This window comes from Ailuropoda melanoleuca, chromosome 2 (assembly GCF_002007445.2).
Source record: "Ailuropoda melanoleuca isolate Jingjing chromosome 2, ASM200744v2, whole genome shotgun sequence".
In the NCBI taxonomy this organism is placed as follows: domain Eukaryota; kingdom Metazoa; phylum Chordata; class Mammalia; order Carnivora; family Ursidae; genus Ailuropoda; species Ailuropoda melanoleuca.
Window position 1 is genome coordinate 153,879,065 of NC_048219.1, and position 24,600 is coordinate 153,903,664.

Here is a 24,600-nt window from a genome sequence, read left to right on the forward strand (position 1 = left end):
ATAAGTGAAGTAGCGTAGTCTAACTGATAATTTTACTTTGTCACATTCAGGCTAAGGTCTGCATATTTTAGGAAGAGGAAAGATTTTGTCAAAATCGATATATTCCATAAAAAGATAGCTAATTTGCTTTGAAAGGAAGCTTAAGAAAGGCCTGGGAGATAAGATGGAAGACAAATGAAACAATAATAAAATATCTAAGCAAATCAAACAATGCTTTTTGTGGGGGTGGGGAGGTGCTTTTTTTTAATGTGGGGTTTTCCTACATAGGGGAAATCCACATCGCATCAACTATTAGAATTCATCTGGAGTCTGATGGCCTCTGGTTGAGATTTGGCCTGAAGGGTCTGATTCTTAGTCATATTAAGTGTGGGTCTCTCCCACTGAACAAGCTTTTCAAATATAAAAATCCTTTCGATATAAGTACTTTCTGTTCAGCTGATTGCTAATTTTATATCAATGCATCCCCGTAAAAGGTTAGGGAGGTTTCCCACATCTAATGGCAACCTCTTATGTTTTTGCAAATGTATAATGTTCTTCATTATCAAAAATAAAACTTCATTATCAAAAAATAAAAGTAAGCTATTTGTTAATGATCATAAATTACAAATATAAGTTATTACACATAAAATTATAAGCCGCAGGTTCAAAGGAACTTTCTTAACCTCCTTATAATTTATTATCCTTAATAACAAAGGAAAAGCCTTTTGGGTATGTTCCAACACATTGCTTATAAAGCCTTACATTTATTTGCTTACTAGCAGCACGAACAGCTCACTTCCATATGATATATGTAGTATCTAGTCACGTTATCCCAGATCCAATTAATTTTATTGTAATTAAGCCAGAAAGATAGAGGCAGAAAATAGATCGCTGAGTGAACAGGACATTTTAAGAACTGCAATGTTTGTTGTCCTCCCTTTCCTTTGAAGTGATTGCGTGGCTACTATGCAAACCTCTTCTAATCTTTTCATAGGAAAATTTTCAGTGAAGTCTTCCCTGCTCAAAATCTTCTATGCAGCAAAATACGCACCTTGGTGAAATTTTATTTAAAAAATAACCCATCCAAATGACTGTCAGTGAATGTTTTTAAAAATCCTACTTGATTGCACTATCGTTACAATTTCTGCAGGTAGAGCCATTTTGACAAAAATATATAATTATTTTATAAACATAAAATAATTTTTAATAAGTAGACACTGTATTGGTAGATGCAAAACTAAAGCATATGAAGATGCTTAATTATCTCCCAAATAATCTATAAATGTGATGCAATCAAGGTAATGAATAATTCTAAAGTTTAAGTGAACGAGTAACAAAAAACAAATGGACCTTAGAACCCAAAATAGTTTTGTTAACAGAATTTAGTAAATATAACAATTTAGTTTAATTTCAGATCAGTAATAGAAAAGATTATTTAATGAAAAGTGTTGATACACCTGTCCATCAATTTGGAGGAAAAATTTATATCAGAGATTCAATTTCAGTTAGATTATGACTTAAATGTGAAAGTGTACTATCAAATTATTAGAAATTTAAAAATTAATATTGTTGCTATGTTGGGACATGAAATAATTTTTAGTAAGATTACTAAACTGTAGTGATAACTAGAAACAGAGCCTTCTATTGCCAAAATCCAACCTAGCCAGAAATATTCTCCTTATTTTTTTCTTTGTCCCACCTCTTAACCGTCAAGTTTCAGAGTCTAATTGATGATTGTCTAAATAAAGCAGTGCAAAAATATTCAAAGTTAGAATTGAGCTATTACAAATCAGTTTATTTGTTACAAAGAACTTCTGATAGTATTTTTTCTCGTTCCTATCTTTAATTCAGTGTAGTTACATTCAGAAGTTCGAGAATCTCAGAGCTGAATGGACCTGAGAAGTCATAGTGCAAATTGCTCATTTTACAGATTTGGAAAGTAGGAGTTTAGGAGACTTTTTGCCTCCCATCCCACAGCCAGGGTAGATGAGCTAAGACTATGAGTGCCCTAAGTTTCAGTTCTGCGCTTCTTTCATTAGGTTAAAATTAAACCATAGATAAGTCAAACTAATATGATAGCAAACTGCAATCCTGGTTCTCATTTAAATTTTTTAATCTCCCCACAGACAATTTTTCAAAACTTTCCTGCTGAAATTTAAACACATATTCACTTTCAATTGTACTTGTTAAAAATAAAATTTTAAATACTACAAAAGAGGCAATAAACTTCTCCCAAAAAATCTTACCAATACTATTCAAGTCAGAGATCAATCCAAAGAAGAGAAAACAGTTTAAATTTGTACCTTTCAGTTTCAAGCCACTTCCAATTTATCTCCTTCACAGTATCCAATAGATGTTAAAATTTATAAGTTGGAAAGACACTTAGAAAAAATATTATAGAAGCCTCTTAATTTCCACATGAAGATGGCTGGTACACATAAACAATGGAGGTCAAAATCAGTTTTTGCCTAGTAAGTGAATTTTCTTCCATTTTATGCTCTTTCCTATATATCTTCATTAAGCAAAATTAGGGCTTATAAAAATTGATCTGGCTCCACTTCACATAAAAAAATCTCAAAAGAAAAATCCAGCTGTCAGATATAAGCAGGCATTTTGAGCATTCAAACCTTGCTCTAAGGAACAGTGAGTCATATAAAGTGTAATGTGCAAAGGAAGCTGACACATAAAAGGATAGAACAACAATGATGAGTTCCCAAAGACATGCTGTGGGAAAAAGAATAATTATAGAGGGCCTATTTTTGGGTCCAGCAGAATGACTTGGGAATTTAAAAATCAGAAGAAGGAATTATGTCACTTAGCTTTGAATTTACGATAAAATTATTTAGGAGCCTTTTTTCATTAATGTTATTATAGTTAATCGGGATGATACAGGATTGAATTGTTAAATACTTTACTTTGCAGTCTAAAAATAAGCGAGGACAGGAAAACTACTTTAATTTTGTCAGGAAGGGGGCTGTGAGGTGTAATAATAATTGCATAATTAATATGTTATCTGACATGGAAGTATGCTAAATATAAATAAAAAGACATATCTGTCTACACCAGTGATGTTTTTGGAGGCACCAGTGCCCCTGAAACTTGTAATTGATGCCCAGGATTGAAATGGAAACTGTTTGGCCAGGGAGTTCTAAAAATAGTCTCTAGAACAACTTAAATCTTTAGAACAGCTTACCTCCCATTTTCCTGTTCCCTTATTTATAAGTGTTATCCTCTTATTACCAACTATGGGAAAATTTTACAATCATTTATAGGAATAGAACAGTGACTATGTGATTCAGAAAGGAAAGAAATCTACAGAGTTCAAATGAGCAACTTAGCTCTATTATTAAACAACATTAAACATAACTTGTTTTCTATGTATGTCCATATAGAAATATATATATAGTTATAATGAGGTGAGCTACAGACATTATATATATGTATGTACATACATACTTGTATGTTTGTGTGTGTGCGTGATGTTTGTGGCAAATATTACCAAATTACTAATATTACTAAATCTGATTGGACCCATTCAAATTAATTTAACACTCCTAGTTCTCTGGCCAACGGAACAAGAATTTGGGGGCTAAATGCATACCCTAAGGTCCAGGAAATGACTTCAGAAGGTTGCCAGATGCCCATAAGTCCATCTCCACCAGTATTTTGTCAGACTACCCTTCAAAGTTTTCCTTTATTCAGGAGTTATCTGACATTAAGTTATAAATCATTCTGTGAAATCTTTCTTACTATTGTTAACATTTCATATTATTCTCAACCTCATTGGAAATCCAGCATGTTCCTTTCTTTAGGTCCTGAATGTTCTTTTGTAATGAACGCAATACCTGAAAGTAGGGCCATCCAAAGTTTTGACAGGTGGCAGCACAAGTGGTTGGTGTATCATCGTAGAACCCTGGATGACAAGAGAACATTCCTGTGAATTTGGTAATATTATTAGTGAATAATGGGATTTTACAGAATTTAACTTAAGGTTATGTACTAGTGTGGGTTTTTTTCTTCAAACCATAAACCCCTGTATTTTAAGTGTTGAATTTTAATGGGAAGTTGGGAGGAGATGTATCAGGCACTTTTAGGTTACCAGGTTGCCATCATACTAACCTGTAGGTAATCAAGAACTTTGTTCTTGGCACCTTATTTTTTAATAATGAAGATTTTAAGGGGCACAAACAAGAAGAATGGTCCCTGTTGTTCAAGATCTTAGCAGTAGGAAGAGGTGGATGTCCTGAAATGTTCAGGAGAAAGGTTGTTCCTGGAAGAAGGGAAGTATTGGTCAGTGGTTCTGAGGATGGAATGACGTAGCCGGTTCAAAGTACAGAAGGAAGGTCAATGTGATCAAAGTGGAATGATTGGGGGCAAAGAGTGTCACAGACCTTGTCAAAGAGGGAGGCAAAGGCTAGATCATGGCAGTTTAGCATTTAACTTTCTTTAAACATAGGACATTACCAAAAAGTGAGATTCACCTACCACTGAACAAAGACTTAATGTATGTAAATGGGGTTTTTATGCTTCTTTTCAGACTCAAATGTTGAAGGCAAAAAATAACTATAATCAAATTTAATCCAACTTTGCAATTACATGGTATTTGAACTTACTGAACTTCAAAAATGTCAAATTTGTGTTCACAAATTATTTATCTCCATTAGTTCGTATGGTGATTTGAGAGGCTTTTATTGAACTTACTTTTATGGATCATCAATTTGTTGTTATTTCTAACAACAACCTTTGAATTATTGTCAAGGATTTCTATGAAGTCAATAGGGATATTTACATGAAAACTCTGAAGTTAAGAAAACTATGTTAAAAGCAATCTCTGTAATCAAATTTTTGTGACAAAAATCATTTTTGGATTACTTTGTGAATTTGTACAACACATATTTTTAATAATATATTATATATTATTATAAATTATGCAGTATATGTTACAATTAGGATCATGAACTAGTCTTACTAAGGAGATGTGTGTTTTTACACCAACACTGCACATTTTTAGAATCTGGATTTTCTACAAGCTATTTTGGAAAAATAAAAATTCTTGTCAGTCTCAGACTTTACTGGCATATACATGGAATTCAGAAGGTTCAAAGTTGAAGTTTATTTTGAGTATTTTCACAACTTGCTAGAAAATAGCACATGAAATAGAAAGGACCATGAAGTGTTACTGGTTTTCTTCTGCATGGCTCTAGAGATTTTATTTTCACTCCAGCTGAAAATGCTATGAAAGAATCTTTCCACCCTTTTGGTGATTTGGGATAAGTAAAAAACAAATATGTCAGTACTTTCTTCTAGCTATCAGAAAATTTACTGATGATGTAATTTTAATTAGTAAACATGTTGTACATGTCTTTTTTTTTAAGATTTATTTATTTTAGAGAGAGAAGAGAAAGAAAGATTGAGAGAGAGCAGGGGGAGGGCTAGAGGGAGAGGGAAAGAATCTCAAGCAGACTCCCCACAGAGTGTGGAGCCCTTTGCAGGCCTCAATTTCACTTGAGACCATGACCTGAGCTGAAATAAACAGTTGGGCACTTAATCAACTGAGCCACCGGGGCACCCCAATGTGTTGTACATTTTAATGTAATAATGCATATGTCAGCATGGTCTTACTTCCACTTTCCTCTGAAAAATATCTGTATCTGTAGTACCAAAGGTTAATTAACATCCAAGAAGAAAAGATGCAAAGAAAACATAAACCCTCTTGGGGCGCCTGGGTGGCACAGCGGTTAAGCGTCTGCCTTCAGCTCAGGGCGTGATCCCGGCGTTATGGGATCGACCCACATCAGGCTCCTCTGCTATGAGCCTGCTTCTTCCTCTCCCACTCCCCCTGCTCTCCCACTCCCCTGCTGTGTTCCCTCTCTCGCTGGCTATCTCTATCTCTGTCAAATAAATAAATAAAATCTTTAAAAAAAAAAAAGAAAACATAAACCCTCTAGATAGATATATCTAAAGAAAACTCAAAAGAAAGCTAATTTTGTTCAAATAGTGCCATTGGCTGAACTGATTAGACAATGATCAAAATCAACTAAACCTTAAAAACAAAGAAAAGAAATGTGGCAAATAAGAATAACAGATAAGCGTTATTAATGTAATGTCATGGTGAAGCACAACAATTGAGCTAAAGAGATGTGAATCTAGGTATATTTATTAAGAGGAAATCAAAACATTGAAAAGTATATTGGTTAGATTCAGCTGATGTGTATAAGGGCAATCAGGTGGTTTCCAAAATGAGGGATTAGGTGAAAGACACGAACTTCAATGCCTTCTCTAATGTTTTCATGTTAAGAAATAACTTTTACCACAGTAGAGAGACACTATCTCTTTCAAGAGATTTGTAAGCTCCATAAATGATTTTAACTATTCAAAAGATTATAAAAAGCATACAACACGTCAGTATACGTTTGTCCCAAGTCATAGAATGTTAAACACCAAGAGTGAACCCTTATGTAAACTATGGATTTGGGGTGACCATGCTGTGTCAACTATAGTTTCCTCAGTTGTAACAAGTATGCTACACTGTTGATGTTGATAGTGGGGGACACTGTGCATGAATGGGGACAGGGGCATATGGGTCATCTTTGTTCCTTCCATTCAGTTTTGCTGTGATCCTATAACTGCTTTAAAAAATAAAGTCTATTAAAGAAAAAGTGCACATGCATCTGAATGGAATTAGTCATTTTCTTCCTTTCTTTATTTTTAAAAGAGGTTTTGATGTGTATTTGATGGGATGTTTGAATAAAGGAAATGGGAAGTTAGAGATATGATTCTAGGCCTTATCAGTGTGTTCTTGTCATGCTGAGGAATGCTATTTATATCTTCCCAGTTTTAAAAGTAATAAAATACACTTTCTCCTTTTCCTGGACCACCTAACTGAAACGAGGTAGTTAGTCCTTCTCTTAATTATAAGCAAAAGTGACTTATCCATAATTCTACAACATCAATTCACTGCTACCCAATTAAAGACAAATGTTTCAGAGAAAAATTCTAATTCTTTTTACATCTAAATTTGCTGTGATTGATAATCAGGGCAATGCAAATTAAAATCACAATGAGATACTGTATTACTGCCACCAGTCTGGCAGAAATTTAAAAGTTTAGCAATAATAGAAAGTGTTGGAAAGGATGTGGTGTAGTGGAAACTTCATACACTGTAGATGAGAGTATAAATTGGTACAAGCACTTTGAATTGCTAAAATCCTGAAATCCCACTCGAATGTATATTCCTTGAAGAAACTCAGGCATATGTGTACCAGGAGATTTGTAAAAAAATACATTCGCTGCTTCATTGTTTGTTTTAGTAAAATGGTGGAAGCAATCCAAATGCCTCTCAGCAGTAGAAAAGAGAAATACCTATGGTATAGTCATACCATGGAACACAAACGTGAAAAGAAAGAAACAGCTACATACATTAATAGGACTGCATCTCCAAAATGTTAAATGAAAGAAGCAATCTCCGAAGTCTATATTCAGAGTGACTGCACTTTCATAAAAATAAAAATAAAAACAGCAAAACTAAATAACACATTGCTTGGAAGCATGTACGTATGTGCTAATGCCATAAAGAAAAGCTAAGGAATAATATACAAGTTTTGGTTAATGGTTTACTTGTGGGGCTATGTGTGTGACTTAATTAAGAGGAACATGATGGACAAGCTGGGTTCCATGAACAGACACTTGTTTATTTAAGCAATATATTTATGTTATGCATAATCTTCTGTATGTACGAGATTTTTAAAGTTAGAAAACATTTTCGTAGAACACTCTGAAGGGTATGATTCCTTAATCTGGGATTATGTGTTTGTTGATTTATGGACCAAAGTATCAAAATGCAATGTATTTGGGATAGGTCAGAGCCCTGGGGTGAGGGAAATGCAGCTGCCATACACATCACCAATCCAATTTGGAAGTTTACTTACTTTTGTCAAGATATTGCTAAGATTAGACCCCCTTTGAATACTTCACGGTTAAATCATAGTCAGTGCACAATTTAAACAGTTAGAATTTTATAAAAATGATATCAGGTGTATGAATTCTATTTGACTTTAGGTTACTTTCCTAGTTGTATGGAGGAAATTTTGGAACACCAACAATGAACAGCCCATGAATCAATTGTGTGGGGGTGTGTGTGTGTATTTACCTCTGAGTCCAGTGAAAGAGGGAAGGGTCTTGTATTTTGGACTATTACCAGATTCTCAAGACTTTTAAGTTAGGATGATTCAGACAGGGAAAATACACCCACAAATCACAAAACTAATACTCAAAGTGAAAATTAGAAGAAAAAGTAATATGTATGTCTTGTTATTTGTATGTAGTTCATGTGAATTAATGCTTGTTATTTTATTATTTAGAAAGAGAATCACTTGGTTAAACATGTGTCTTGTTAATGCTTTTATTTTGTTATTGTAAATTTGAACCTCATTGTGTTTTTATGTCTTAATTCTCACCATATCCAGAGTTCAATAGAAAGAAAACTATTTTCAGGGCACACAGGGATCATTTAAGCATTCCTCCCTCTGTATGCTGAGTGATCTCAGCCTGATTTGGTAGATTTGGAATGAGCCAAGGGATTCATATTTTACCAAATAGTTCTGGTGCTTTAGGTGTAGTGTGATTAATATAGCCCAGTATCAGGGCTGCTTTTTGAGAAAGCATCCTAGATAGACCAAGACTTGTCAGGAGGTCAGACCCCAAGACCCTTAAAAGTGCAGATATTATCTTGACCAATAGGGCCCAAGACTTAGAACATGATTATCATTCAGGAGGTGGTGTTTGCCTCTCACAACTTCCTCATAAGCACTCCTCACCTCTTATCAGAAAGAAAAAATTCTGGGCTTAACCCTCAATCCAGTTTCCCAAAGGAAAGGGCAGATAAAGTTTTCCTATCTGAACTTTTTAGATCAAGCAGCAGGAAGGCATTTGCATGCCTTTTTGTCCATGGCCATGTATTCAAAGTGTCTCTGCATCTTAATTTATGCAGTTCAGTGCTGGATTTTTATTTTCTAACGTTTCTGGCAAATAAAATATATCTTACTGAACAAATTTATCTTCTTTTATTGCCTCCCCTTTTATCTTCTCTCTCTTTTCCTATTTTGTTCACTCCCTTTTCTTGATCTAATTTCTTTTACTTTCAAAACCCATCTCTCACTCTGGTTTTATGTCAGTCTGTTTACTCAGTGAGCAATAATTCCTAAGTTAATTACATTCTTACAGTCATATATATATCTGTTCTCTAGATGAAAAATTTTCTGAATCTTCTCTTTTCTCTGTTTTCCAGATTGGCCCTTCACTCCCTAACTTGTTCCTTTCATGTCTTGTTTTATCAACTTCTGGGTCAATCTTCAAACCCTTCATCTTGCCATTTACCAAAGATATTGTCACCAGACCTGTAACAAAATGCAGTGTTCTGGATTTATTCCAGGATGGGATGCACGTAAACACAGCACATTTGTTCCTTTAGAGACGTCTGAGGAGAGGACAGCTAGAAAGAATTAGTTAAAATACGACTAATTAGAGAATTGTTAAATACATTTGTTTGGCCAACATCATGAACTACAAAATTGATTTAAGGTCCTATTTTATGCTGTAGGCTAGCTAGCTATGTCTCTGGTGTAACGATCAATCTCTGGAATAGAGATATTTGACACAGTCAAGGTGATCTAGCTGATATAAAAGCTGAAAAATTACTAAAATATATATATGTATATTAGGATATATCTTTGATTCCACTATGCAGGGGAGAGCCAATTGTAATATTTAGTGAAACTATTTTAAATTGACAGCAATTTTTTACATCATGCAATTATTCAAACCTCAAAACAGCCTTTTTCATCCTACAAGTTGCACTATTAGAAAAGGCTCTCAAGAATATGTGGTGTCTCTGCTGAATCTTGATGAGCGAGAACAAGTATTTTGGCACTGCTTTTACTGAATCAGACTACTGGGAGTCTCTATTTGTCATTGTAAGGACTGATACTAGCTTAAGAAAGCATAATGTGTGTCTGCTCACTGTAAGAAATTAGTCATTATTGCATCATATTTTTTTAATTACTTACTTTTTTAAGATTTTATTTTATTTTATTTTAAAAGATTTAATTTTTAAGTAATCTCTATACCCAATGTGGAGCTTGAACTCACAACCCTGAGATCAAGAGTCACATGCTCTTCTGACTGAGCCAGCCAGGCTCCCCTGTACAATAATTTAGTACAAAGTACCTGAATTGGAATTTCAATTGGGGCTTTTATTGATATAAAGTTTATTTTTAAGTGCTTTTTCCACCATTTTGCCAAGCTCGTCTAGATTAAAAATTGTCAATTGTCTGTTGGTCTCAGCTTTATTTTATTATTATTAATTTTGTCTGTTTTAAGCTTCTCGGGAAAAAGAAAATGTGTTGTAGAATACTGGGTTGTGATGCTGTATATAAACATACCAGAAATAAATTGAATGTAGACTAGTCCTTAAAACAAAATACAGCTTTTGTCAGGGCATTGTTATCATTTATGTTTTGCAGTCAGAAATTCATTTTAAGTACATTATTTGATAATGACCATATCCGATAAAGTCTGGAAGTTCAAGAAGAGTTAAAGAATAGGAAAGGATGGTGGTAAAAAGAAGCTATCTGACAATTTGCTTTTATGTTTTGAGCAATACTTCATTTCAGACAGAGTTGTTTAATCCAGACTAGTTTTGCTGCTAGTGGTTTAAAATTTAGCCAGTGTGTTATTAGATAATATGTTGAAATAAACAGCAAAATAACTTCAAAACATTTATGTACATATTTTCTCTGAATTGTATGAGCATAATTTGAGAAGCAGTCTTTTTCTCAAAGGAAAATTATGACATGCATATTGCCCAAGTATGATATTTCTAGGTAAATGAATGATTAGCGCTCTGTTTTAAAAGAAAATAAAGTTAACTATATGAATCTCAGCACATAGAAAATCTAAATGTAAAAAGACAAGTATTGTCATAACTTATGAGATGAGTCAATTCAGAAGTCATATTTTGTGAAAATCCATCATGAAACTTTCAAACAAATCATGACTTTATTTAAGGACAAACATATATTTCAATTTATAAAAATGTCCTTTGGCTTTATGTTTGGAAAATTTCCAAAACTATACAAGGATGAAAGGGCATTGACAGTTGGTTTTCTTTTTAAAATTATCTTTAAATATTTATAAATTAACACTTAGAAGCTTAATAAATTACAGATTTTCAAGCACATAACTCATCACTTATCAAATAGGTGTGTAATTTTTTGTGAATTAAACGAACTTGTATTCTACATATATTTTCTTAAAAGACTGATTTTTTTTTCAATTTATCTGCAAGTTTTTTTTCTAGAACTTTCTATAGACTTTTTAGTACTATTGTCCAGAAAGGCAATAAGTAATGGAGTTAGACTTTTGTTGGGAAGCAACAGTTGGCAGGTCTGCCAGTTTCAACAAGAAATTCTGCCAAGTTCAGCCATTGTTTGGCCATTTGGGGAAATGCTTCAACATTTTGTGTTAAAATACCAAGCAACCTTCTCATTTACCCTAGTTTGAAAGGTCATTCCTTGGAATTCAGTGAAACCTGAACACTAACTACATTACAGAAAGCATCTTTACTAATTTATTCCCCTTTACAAAAGCAGTGGAGGGATAAATATTAGGTTGACCTAAGAATAATAAAATGATAATTAGTTTCTGAGTATTTTCTCTTTGGCAGTGGGTCATGTTTCTAACACCTTCAAAATTTCAGCTCTAGCATCTATTGTATACTCCAAACAAAATCACAGAGTCACTATCTAGTTTTCAGAGACTGATAAAAAAAAAATTCATTCATTTAATTATTTATTAAGCAATATTTAAGCACCTACTAGATGCAGGCACTTATCTAGATGCTTAGGATATATTAGTGGAAAAAAAGCAGGCAGAAGTGCTTGTCCATGTAGAGTTTATGTGTTAAAGATATGGACAGAAAATAAACATAGTTGATGGTTTGTTGCAATGTGATTGATGTTATAAGAAAAAGCTAGGACAAAAGGAAATAGATGAAGATGAGCAAAGGGGTTATGGTGGTATAGGTGTAGCTGACTTTAAATAGTGTCTAGGTTAGGTCCCAAAGAAAACTTTGTATCTGAGCAGACTCCAGGGAGGAAAGGGAGCTGACATGGATTTCTGCGAGAAGAGCATTTGATGCTCTTTGAGAGAAACCCACAGATGATTTTTAATCTTGTTTCAGATAATGTGCTTATCGTTCCTTAATTTTATGCTAATTGATATCAGAAGTACTAATGAGAATTAAATTTCTCTGGAGGTGAAGGAAGAAGAAATATGAAAATCTGGAATCCAGGAACTATAGGCCCACAAATAAGGAAGATTAGCGTTTTTTTTTCATATTCAGGTGCTGTAATGGTGGATATGTGACGAAGAGTAAAGGAAACATGATAAACTTAAAAAGTTACTCAGCTAATTCATTCAAATAAGTATTATTTCATTAATTTCTATTATAATCTTACATCAATAAATATGATGCACAATGATCTTTGCTGTTTATTACAAATTTAATTTAATTCTAAAGAGTTATCCAAGTAGGAATTGATAGAAAAGCTAGAAAAGCTCATACATTGTATTTATAGTCTGTGTCCTCCCCTGATTACAAAATTATGCAGTTATATCTGGAACTAAAATCATAGGCCAGAATGTAGAACAATCCTTGACGTCTACATGACTTTGAGTAATTAGGAGGAGAGTGTTGTCTAAATGGAGAAATCTAACTTTTTTTTTTTAAAGCAGATGCTGTTTCAAGATCTACATCAGAGTGACACTTAATGAAAGCCTCTGAGGACACACAGAGCTAGAGTCTCCTGTTTCTGTTAGAAACCCATTAACTAGATTTCTTTACCTTGTTCAGGACTCTAGCTTCAGAAACCATATGTAACATGAAAAGTTTTGAACATGTAGTCCTTTATGGTACAGATAGTACTAGAATTGATACAGTCGCAAGCTTGCAACTTTAAATATGTAGTCTTTTATGACATTGAGAATTTAGTGAATAATCAGCTTTCAGGGTTAATCTGAAAAATCACACAATGAGTGAATTTTTAAAGGATGCTTGAGTTATACAATGACTCAAACATAAAAACTCTTTGTTAATTTTGGTGTATTAATTTGAAAGAAGTAGGCTGGAATCTGGTTCATTAAATATGGACATATATTAATTTTATGATCAAAGAGATTCAGTAAGTGTTTTCTAATAATTTTGAACGGATAACATGGAACACAGCACAGGAAATCCTTTTGGAAAGTGTATAATTAAGGAAGTTAACTCGTGAGGAATTCAATTAATTAAAATATTAAACAATATTTAGGAAAATCATATTGTGGGCTTCACCCCTGTCAGTTTGTTCTAGACCTTAATACTTGTTCATATCTCATTTGAAGGTCTTCCTGTTCAAATTAATGAAACCAACTGTATGGTGACTAATATAACAAAATAAAAATTATAAAAAAATAAATAAATTCACTTAATTCAATAAAAAAATTAATGAAACCAAGCATTCTTCAAAGCTTTATTCTTAGAATATCTTTCTTTAACTACATTCTTTCTGTCTTAAAAATGAACAGTTTCTGATACCCAACCATGATGTTTGTGATTGATTTAGATGCAAGGAAATCTTTCTGTTGACATACGAAAGATCAAAGTTACATTAGAAGCAGTTGTAAATTAGATATTTCAGAATATCTTAACCAAAGCACATACAATTGTCAACTAGGTAGAGTCCATTAGACTGTTCTTTATTTCAGGGTTGTGTTTCTTTTTAATGTTTCATCTGTAATACAAGGTTTCCCAAATATAATAAATATGTACAGAAAATATCTGATTTATCAAGTTTTGTCATTTTAGAAAACATCCTACTTCAGGCTTTCAGCCCTGACCTTGTGACAAGATGAAAAGCTGAGTGGCAGCCAGCATTGTAGATGAAGAGTTCATATTTTAATTGGCACTGAGCACTGAGGTGGAGCTGACATTGTCCAGAACAGGGGTCCTGTCTTGCTTACCTTTAACATCTAGCATCGGGCCTGGTGCCCGATGAGTGCTTGCTAAACAGAGGATCATTCTGTTTAACCCTAGCACCCCCCCAATAGCAATAAGTCATATAACTTAAAATACAACTGTTCTTTGATAGGATTAAATTGTGGTGTGAACATAAAGTTTCCCAAATAAGATACACAATGAGAGCAGACTTTAATTACATAAAAGAAAGAACAGTCTGGAAGGTCTTATGTGAATCATATAGAGGAAAAACAAGCTACCTTTTTTTTTTTTGGAGTGTAGAAACTTCATACCTTTTCAACCTCCCTCATTTATAATTGTTTTAAATATTTCTTCTACCTATATTTAGAACCAAATCAGACTCCACCCCTCTTCAAAAAAAAAAAAAAAGGATTGAGTAACTGGCGAATATATACCATGCTCATAGTTAGATGACTTAATGTTATTAATATGTTAATCATTTTCAGTTTAACTAATGAATTCACTGCAATTCCAATTATCATTCCAGCAGGAATTTTTAAAGAATTTCCAAAATCTAAAAACCTAAATAATTTTGGGGAAAAAGAGCAAGTATTGGGGCGCCTGGGTGGCTCAGGTGTTAAGCATCTGCCTTCAGCTCAGGGCGTGATCCCAGCGTTCTGGGATCAAGCCCCACATCAGGCTCCTCTACTAGGAGCCTGCTTCTTCCTCTCCCACTCCCCCTGCTTATGTTTCCTCTCACACTGGCTGTCTCTCTCTCTGTCAAATAAATAAACAAAATCTTAAAAAAAAAAAAAAAAGAGCAAGTATGGATGAATGCCCCTAACTAGTTGTAATGGTTAACTGTATGCATTAAGTTGGCCAGGCTATGGTGCCCAGTTTGATCTAGTCTGGAGGTTGCTGTAAAGGTATTTTGTAGATGTGATTGACATCTAAGATCAGTTGACTTTAAGTAAAGGAGATTATCTGGATAATGTGTCTGGGTCACATCTGATCAGTCGAAGGCTTTAAGAGCAACACTGAGGTCTTCTGAAAAATAATTCTTCAAAATTTTTGTTTTCTAAGCTACTCTTAACTGCTAGAGGCTAGAGAGTAACTACTGGGCATTTGGTTTGGAGGAAGGTGAGGGCTAAACAGGTATAGATGAAAGAATTTAATGGAAGGAAATGCATACAGAAAGAAAGATGGGAAATTATAAATTGCAGATTTTACCTACTATATACAGGCATTTCTCATTTTATTGTGCTTCTCAGCTATTGCATTTTTTTTTAAAGATTTTATTTATTTATGCGACAGAGATAGAGACAGCCAGGGAGAGAGGGAACACGAGCAGGGGGAGTGGAAGAGGAAGAAGCAGGCTCATAGCGGAGGAGCCTGACGTGGGGCTCGATCCCATAACGCTGGGATCATGCCCTGAGCTGAAGGCAGATGCTTAACCGCTCTGCCACCCAGGCGCCCCCTCAGCTATTGCATTTTTTATAAATTGAAGGTTTTGGTAACCCTGCATTAAACAAGCTTATCAGTACCATTTGTCCAACAGCATTTGTTAACTTCCTGTCTCTATGTCACATTTTGGTAAGTCTTTCAAAATTTCAAACTTTTTCATTATTATCATATTGTTATGGTGATCTGGGATCAATGTTCTTTCATATTATTATAGTAATTGTTTTGGACACCATTGACCATGCCAATATAAGATGGCAAACTTAATAAATGTCGTGTGTATTCTGACTGCTCACCCATCTCTGTCCCTTTCCATGTGCCACCCTATTCCCTCAAGATACGACCATATTGAAATTAGGCCAATTAATAACCCTACAATGGTCCCTATGTGTTGCAGTTGAAAGGAAGAGTCGCATATCTCCCACTTAAAATCAAAAGCTAGAAATGACTAAGCTTAGTGAGGAAGATATGTTGAAAGCTGAGATGGTCAAAAGCTAGCTTTCTTGCACCAGTTAGCCAAGTTGTGAATGCAGAGGAAAAGTTCTTGAGGAAAATTAAAAGTGCTACTCCAAGGTACACACAAATAATGAGAGAGGTAAAGAGTCTTATTGATGATATGAAGAAAGCTTCAGGGGTCTGGATAGATCAAACCAGCCACAACATTCTCTTGAGCCAAAGCCTAATCCAGAGCAAGGCCCTGACTCTCTTCAATTCTGTGACGTCTGAGAGAGGTGAGGAAGCTGAATAAGAAATTTGAAGCCAGCTCAGCTTGGTTCATGAAGTTTAAGGAAAGAAGCCGTCTGTGTAACAAAAGAGCAAGGTGAAGCAGCCGCTGCTGATGTAGAAGCTGCAGTGAGTTACCCAGAAGACCTACCTGAGGTAATTAATGCAGGTGGCTACAGGAAACAACAGACTTTCAGTGTAGACAAAACAGCCTCCTATAGGAAGAAGATGCCATCTAGGACTTTCATAGCTAGAGAAGAGAGGTCAATGCTTGGCTTCAAAGCTTCAAAGGACAGGCTGACTCTCTTGTCAGGGGCTAATGCAGCTGGTGACTTTAAGTTGAAGCCAATGCTCATTTACCATTTTAAAAGTCCTAGAGCCCTAAGGATTTTGCTAAATCTACTCTGCCTGTGATCTATAAAATAGAACAACAAAGATTGGAAGATGGCATATCTGTATACAACATGGTTTACTGAATATTTTAAGCCCACTGTCAAGAACTACTGCTCAGAAAAAAAAAAAAAAAAGATTCCCTTCGAAAGATTACTGCTCATGAAAGATACACCCAGTCACCAAGAGGTCTGACGTACAATGAGATTAATGTTGATTACTGTAGTTCTCATGCCTGCTTAGATAGCATCCATTCTGTAGCCCATGGATGAAGGAGTAGTTTCAACTTTTAAGTCTTATTATTTAAGAAATACATTTTATAAGGTTAAAACTGCCATACATTGTGATTCCTCTGATGGATTTGGGCAAAATAAACTGAAAACCTTCTGGAAAGAATTCATTTTAGATGCCACTAAAAACATACATGGTTCATGGGAAAGGTAAAAGTATCAACATTCACAAGAGTTGGGGAGAGGCTGATTCCAACCGTCAAGGCTGACTTTGAGGGGTTCAAGATTTCAGTGGAAGGAAATAACTGCAGATGTGGTAGAAATAGCAAGAGAACTAGAATTAGAAGGAGAGACTGAGGATGTGACTGACTTGCTTTAATCTCATGATAAAACTTTAACAGACGAGCAGTTGCTTTTTGTGGGTGAGCCAAGATAGTGGTTTGAATGGGATCTATTCTTGGGGAAGATGATGTGAAGATTGTTGAAGTGACAACAAAGGATTTAGAATACTCCATAAACTTTGTCGATAAAGCAGCTGCAGGGTTTGAGAGGACTGACTCCAATTTCGAAAGTTCTGTGGTATAATGCTATCAAACAACACCTCATGCTACACAAAAACCATTCATGAAAGGTGTCAATGGTTGCAGCAAACTTCATTATTGAGTTATTTTAAGAAATTGCCACAGCCACCCCAACCTTCAGCAACCACCACCCTGATCAGTCAGGGACCATTAACATCAAGGCAAGACCCTCCACCAGCAAAAAAAAAAAAAAAAAAAAAAAAAAAAAAAAAAGACCCTCTTCCACAACTCACTCAAAGCTCCAGATGATGGTTAGCATCTTTTAGCAATAAAGTATTGTTTTTAAATTAAGGTATATATGTTGTTTTTTAAACATAATGCTATTGTACTACACTATTTACATAACTTTCATATGTACTGGGAAACCAAAAAATTCATTCAACGGGCTTTATTTCTTATGATATCACTTTATTAAGGTCACTAACCTAAGATTCTGGGACCAGCATCCATTCACACTAAGGGTGACTCGATACTACCAGCCACCAACAGGAAAGGGAAGCAGGGTGGTTTTATTTTATTTTATTTTTTTAAGATTTTATCTATTTATTTGACAGACAGGGAGCACAAGCAGGGGGAGCAGCAAGCAGAGGGAGAGGGGAAAAGCAGGCTCCCCACCAATCAGGGAGCCCGATGCGGGGCCCCATCCCAGGACCCGGGGATCGTGACCTGAGCTGAAGGCAGCCGCTTCACTGACTGAGCCACCCAGGTGCCCCAAGGGAAGTGGGGTGGTTAAAAGCGTGAGCTCTGGAGTCTGGATTGCCAGGATTAAGTTCCTGGCACCTCCACTTGAATAGCTGTATGATTGGGGCACATTATTTAGAAGCTCAGTGCCTTGGTTTTGGAGTTTCTTATCTGCAAACAACAACAACAACAACAACAACAATAATAATAATTCCTGAGGCTTTGGGTAAGGTTAAATGACTTTATATGTGAGTAATTAATCACGTACATAGCCGAAGGCAAGTCCTCAACGAAATCAACTAAATAATCTCAATAGGGCAAGCCACCCTTTAAAAAGGCGTTCTCCTGTATTAGTGCAGTATGGAAAAATTCATCAGCTGCTAACTTTGGGAAAGAGAACTGCAGCAGGGAAGGCAGACTCTTGTCTGAGGCAAAAAAAAAAAAAAAATTATTTGTCCCTCAGGAATATGAAGATATGTGCACTCATCTAATAATGTCAAGGACCAGAGGCTTAAGCTGACAATAAATATATATATTTACCAAATAAACCTGACAAGTCCAAAGATATTTTAGTTAACTGGGAGTTTAATGAAATTATGTTTAACGATTTACAATGTAGCGGCATCCTTACTACATATGACATGAATGCTGTCTGAAGTATACTCCATTTTAGGCAGCTGTTTCAAACAGGGATTATACCTACATTTCCAAAACACAAATGAGTGAGTTATATTTTTTGCCTTAGCTAAAAAGTATATTGGCATGTTTTGAAAAAGATTTAAAATAAAAGAGTTTTATTGAAAATAACTTTTTGAAGAAGACGTATGTAGGCTGATTAATAAAATATTGAAACATGTCAGTCTAATATTAGGTTTCCACTATTCAGGTAAAAGTAAGTCTGCTCTTTGCCTCACATTTGAAAACAACTACAGAGTTAGGAAAAAAAAAAAGCACACACACATTTTGTTTGACAACATTCTTTTCTCATAGTCTTAATCCTACTTATTTTCAGTTATAACATGCTTTATTCTTCTCTAGTACTTACCACAGTTCTGATTTTCCCTTCAAATTATCCTTGGAAAGAAGGCAAAATGCAGGTTTATGCACAAAATATCTAAACAACAATTGGTATCATGTTCATGAAGACGGATTCGTTTAATACTCAGTTGCAGATTTTTGAAATTGATACTTGGGTATAAGACAAATTTATCTTAGTTTTGATAAAACCAAGCCTGTGTGCTCCTGAGTATGCTAATGAGCCTCCAAGTGACTAAGCTGTGAGGAGAGGTCGCTCTTGTCAACCAGATAGTTGCCATTTACTGTCTCACTGCTATTTAATATACCAAGGGACATGCTCAGGAGTCACTGTGGTTTTACAAGAAACACAACTGAGCTCAGGTTCACCTAAACCCGAATAGAAAAAAAATGACAGATTTATACAAAAGTTTATGCCATATTAACATTTTTAATTAAAAAATACATTCCATATTAATGGGAATAAGATTTCTCTGAAAATTGGGCTCCATCCAACAACCTTAATAAAGTATAGAGCTATAGCGTTAATACCATAGGGGTAAGTTGGTTATTTATTTATTTACTTATTTGTGTTTATGTTGGGTTGAGTTGAGTTGAGATTTTTCTCCTTTAAGTTGGTAGTGAGGTAAAAAACATACATTTAATTAAAAGCACAAAGGAATAAAAAGATAAAACTTGTTCTACATTTTAAAAACAAATTCACTATTTTGGTCATTTTTGCAAATGATAATATATTAGTTGTTAGTTTTGTAGAATACTGTCTCTTTTAAGTAAACAAACTAAGTTAAAGAAAAAAGGAAGAAACATGTTCTAGGAAAATATTTGCAATTTATCATCTGATAAGTAATACTAATAATCTCATAAACATAGACTCTAACTCAGTTCACAGCCAGTGATTCTTTTTTATTTTTAAATAATAGTAAGACTTTTATTGTGTTATTAAAAATTAAATTCATTTCATTTTTTGTAAAATAACTTATTAAATTAAGAACTAATTTGATTTCAAGATTACACAAATATTGGAAATGCCAAAATTATTGATTTAATGCACAATATTATAATACTAATTAGACATGAAAAAATAACAATCTAGATTTATTGAGGACTTTTCTGTTTAAATTGGAATGGCAATGTAATGTATAACAATGTATTTCCTATTATTTAAATGGTTGGCTGACTTAATTATCATATGTATAATTATATGTTCTTTTATCCTAAATAACACTAGCTCGATATTTACATTCCAAGTTATATGATTAAATGTATTCCACCTATTACTGCTTCAATTTTGTACTAATTAAGACTCTATATCTTCAAAATTACAAATCAAATTATAGGTAGGTAAACCAAAATTAAGATGTGAAAACTATCTGGATCCTTTGGGTTGTGTAACTGCTATTGATGAAGAAATTTGGACAAAAATTCGTATGGGAATCCTATGGTAATAAATGGGAAAATCATTGAAATATCTGGTTAGTATGTAGCCCTGATCTTCTGTTTCTCATAAATTTTTATTTTCTTTCTAATTTCATCAGAATATTTTCTTATATTAAACAAGAGGATTTCTTGAAATAATGTAATAGTGCTGCATGATAGATGTACTTTGGTAGAAAAAGAGAGCTTTCTTAAGAAATTATAAATGTTTATAGTTCATGCATGGACTTCAAACCCAGATACATACAAATGTTTTAAATAGCTATGTACTGACTTTTCATCTTAAGAGTATTCTCTAATAGTCTGATTGAGTCAAGAACTCAGAGATGCAACAAATTTGACACTGAGTATCTTTCGTTAATACCATTGCAATGATACAGCTTACGTTTTTGGGTTAATACCATCTCTGAATCCTAAGCAAAGATAAGATAGAGAATAAAGTCAATGATTTCAGATAATGTCCTTTGAATATATTTGTTTTTTGAGAAGTTCATACCATAATCATGATAACTCTAAAAACAGAATTATTTTTCAAGCTGTGTTGACAGTCATACACAGAGTATGAAATCAGTTTTGTTTAGTGAATGTATTATTTTGATCCTTTAAAAAATGCTTTGTTAATTTTTCTATAAATATCTCTCAGACAACTCTTAAAAATCAAGTCACTATCAAATTTTAACCATGGAGCTAAAAATTGAAAGTAAAATAGTGTTATAAGGGTCACAAAAATGATGTAAGTTAAAAATATATAATCTATTAACTGAAGTTTTATTAGTTTTATGTGTTTATCAAAGAATTTATCCACACTAGCATAAAGCATCTAAGGTCCTCTTTCTTTGTCTTAATATTATTTTGAATTTCTTACTGAAATAAATTCATTACGCATAAAATAATGGCAAAATCCATGCAATGAATGTGAAGTTTCTCCTAAATATGCCAGGGTTTTGGTTCCATTTAAACTTACGCTAGGCATCACCAGTGAGTAAAGTACATACACCTTGGTCATTCATTTCACACAATTCTTAGAATTCAGAACCAATTCTGATCTCTTTTTCTTTTCCTGGTTTTCCAATCTTTGTTTTTCAGAGTGGATGAATGGTTATATATATTCTAAAAGTTTACATATTTTAATGAACAAAACAATATTTTGGAATGAGCTAAGTTATGTTAGGAAAAAAAGACCTTGTAGTAATAACCTAAAGCATATTTCTTAAAGATAATGGAATATTACAGGTAAAACATACTTCAGCTCACATTATTCTTATGGTTTCTGAATCCTATGTTTCATACTTAGAACTGGCCTTAGACTCTGCGTTGATTTTATCATCCTATAGCATCTAGAAAGAGAAGTTAATTCTTCACAGCTGAAAGCATGCATTGATCCTCTGATACTCTCTTATCATTAAGGAAACCAAATTTTAGAATATAATAACATGAGTTCTTATTTCAAACTTTCAATTATTTTCTCAAATAACATGCCTCTGCCTAATGACCTTCAAAATTCAGTGCCTAGTGGTTTTCAATAGTATTTTCTGAAAATAAAAAACTATAAGTCATACTATTAGTACAGTTTTAAAAATCTAATTAAATTATGTAAGAAAATTATGGGGAGTTCTAATCTAAACTAAAAATAATGCTATTTTAATTTTTGTTACTAATCCATGGCATTAGGTTAGACATTTAATGCTTTCTTTTCATTTCCTTCCTTAATTATCTAGTGGCTATTTACAAAGTCACCTTCTAAAAACACTTTTTCCATTTCTACGCATGTGTCAAGGAATTCAATACAATTAATGATTGAAAGGAAATAGGAAATCAGGCATAACTTTTTTAAGAATCACAAAAATAAGACTTAATTGAAGTTTCCATTATTAGGAGAAATTTGTGGAAAAATTGAGTAGAAAATTATGAGGGAGTTACTCAGAATGAGTTTGTAGTTCACTGTTTATGTGCCAGATTATGGATGATTAAGTACAGGATTTCTCCATTGAAGGACATTTTGCAGAGTATAATTACATGGGTAAGAAAGAATATATATATATAAATTATGTCAATCAATATAATTTGAACCCAAATCTGATGTCTAATTTTTATAAAAATAAATTATATCAGTCAATATAATTTGAACCCAAATCTGACATCTAATTTTTCTTAGCAACAAATATGTGATATCTCTATACCAACACTTAAGTAGACAATAGTTTCTTAACAGTCCAGCACAGTCTGTACTGGTGAAGGAAGCATTAACAGATGTTTCATCTCAACATTACTGTAGGTTTTTCTGGACATTCTTTTTTTTTTTAAATACACACTTTAATTTCTCTTTTTACTAATCTGATATACATATTTGGGAAAACTTTGCTACTTTTCCTTATTCACAGTTACCTCTATTTCACATCCTCCCCCCAAAAGCTTGCAGAGGGATACCAGACAAATTGAAGTAATACGCTGTTAGCTAAAGAGTTGTAAAATTACAGTTAATGTACAAATAACATTTTCTCAATCCTAGCGGGGTTTTTTTTTTTTTTTCTTTTTCTTTTGTAGCCCACCCCATGATCCAATACAGCGGAAACAATTCAGGGTTAGCAAGAGAGAACTTAACCACGTCTGGCAACAGCGAACAATGAAAATTCTATTAGTTCAATAGTTAGAGATATATGAGTAAAGAAAGGTGAAAGGCAAATAGAAGACACATAATAAATCCAAAGTGATTTCTTTTAATTCTCCATTTTGTTCAACTACAGATAGAGACCAAGACTCTGGGACCCCGTGAGTAGTTACTCTTTCCCCCCCTTTCTCAGAGTACTGACTTTATAAAAAGTTTAAAGACCCTTCCTGGGGGGAAAATGTTTTCCAGCTGTCAAAATTTAAGCTTAGCTAATAGTAGAGCAAATTTTAAAAGGCATTGTTCCCTGATTAAGTTATTTGTTTGAAGTATGCCTTTTAATCCATTTAGATCTTTTACTTGCTGAATTTATCTTCTAGAATATCACTGTACATAATAATATCTAGTAGTAATAGATTTTGTATACATTTTCGAGTAATACACTGTAGTTTCTTTCACATACGAAATAAGTGAGAATATGTTTCAATATTATTTCAATATCACTAAATTCTACCATAGAAACACTGCCAAACTAAATGAGAAAACTACTCAGAATACATATATTTATTCTGAATAATGTACTCACCCAGCACAGCTTCTAAAGAAATTCTTGGTGAAATATTCTTAGGATGGAATTTGATTTTCTGAGATTCCGCAGAAGAGATTTGCCTCCAGGCAAGGTGAGGAAGAGTGAAAGCCTTGCAATTTAATCCTGCAGGCAGGCTGAGGTCCAGTCAGCAGGGCTTGATGATCCTCTATCAGGAGGTGAGACTCTCTGCTGGAGAGAGAGGGTTGTTCTGAGTAGATTGGAAGTGTTGTCACATTGTATGTGCTCAGCAGCAGAAGGGAAACATCAGAGCTTCCTGTTACATCACTCTGACCCCGCCTGCAGTTAGTGTTAGGTTACTTTCTTTCTCAAATAGCATACCCCAGGAAAGCAGCACTCCTTTCTTATTCTGAGACATGAGCAAGAAGCAGCCTGAACAGACAGAGATCATATGCTGCATGAATACATTGTTAGCAGCAAAAGCTGGCTGGATTTCACCTTGACTGAGTGCTGTTAGAACTTGCCACACAGAGCTGCCTGTGATTTGAAGGAAATTTGAATATAATATCCTGCTCCAAGAATTAAAGGAGTTAGGGGAGTGTGTGTGAGTGTGGTGTGTGTATGGAATTATACTTTACAAAGCATTGAGGCACTATTATCTAACACGTGTTTCTTCATAAGTGAACACAAAAATAATACCTACATCCATCATAATTAACTCTGTGATCCAACTCATACTGAATTCTAATAACCAGAGCTATTGCCTGATCAGTTTTTCACAATTAAATGATGACATTTTATCCTGTAGGTTTTTTTTAACTTTTTTTACTTTGTTTACTCTAACTACATGTGTATGTGTCATAAACAAAACCACTGTGTATGTGTTGTGTGTGTGAACATACATATAGGATTGTTTGACA

General features: G+C 33.9%; 1 protein-coding gene across 3 annotated transcripts in view; it reads right to left on the reverse strand.

Annotated features, from left to right (window-relative positions):
- CALCRL (calcitonin receptor like receptor) overlaps positions 1–23,963 on the reverse strand; it is a 97,098-nt gene extending 73,135 nt beyond the window's left edge. For 2 of the 3 annotated variants that reach the window (XM_034654828.1, XM_011236034.3), the window contains exons 1-2: positions 23,720–23,963; positions 3,825–3,892 (exon numbers count right to left, since the gene is read on the reverse strand). The gene's annotated coding sequence lies outside the window, so the exon portion shown is untranslated. The remainder of the gene's footprint in view (positions 1–3,824; positions 3,893–23,719) is intronic. The other variant, XM_034654829.1, reaches the window with a different exon arrangement.
- Positions 23,964–24,600: the final 637 nt, after the last annotated feature.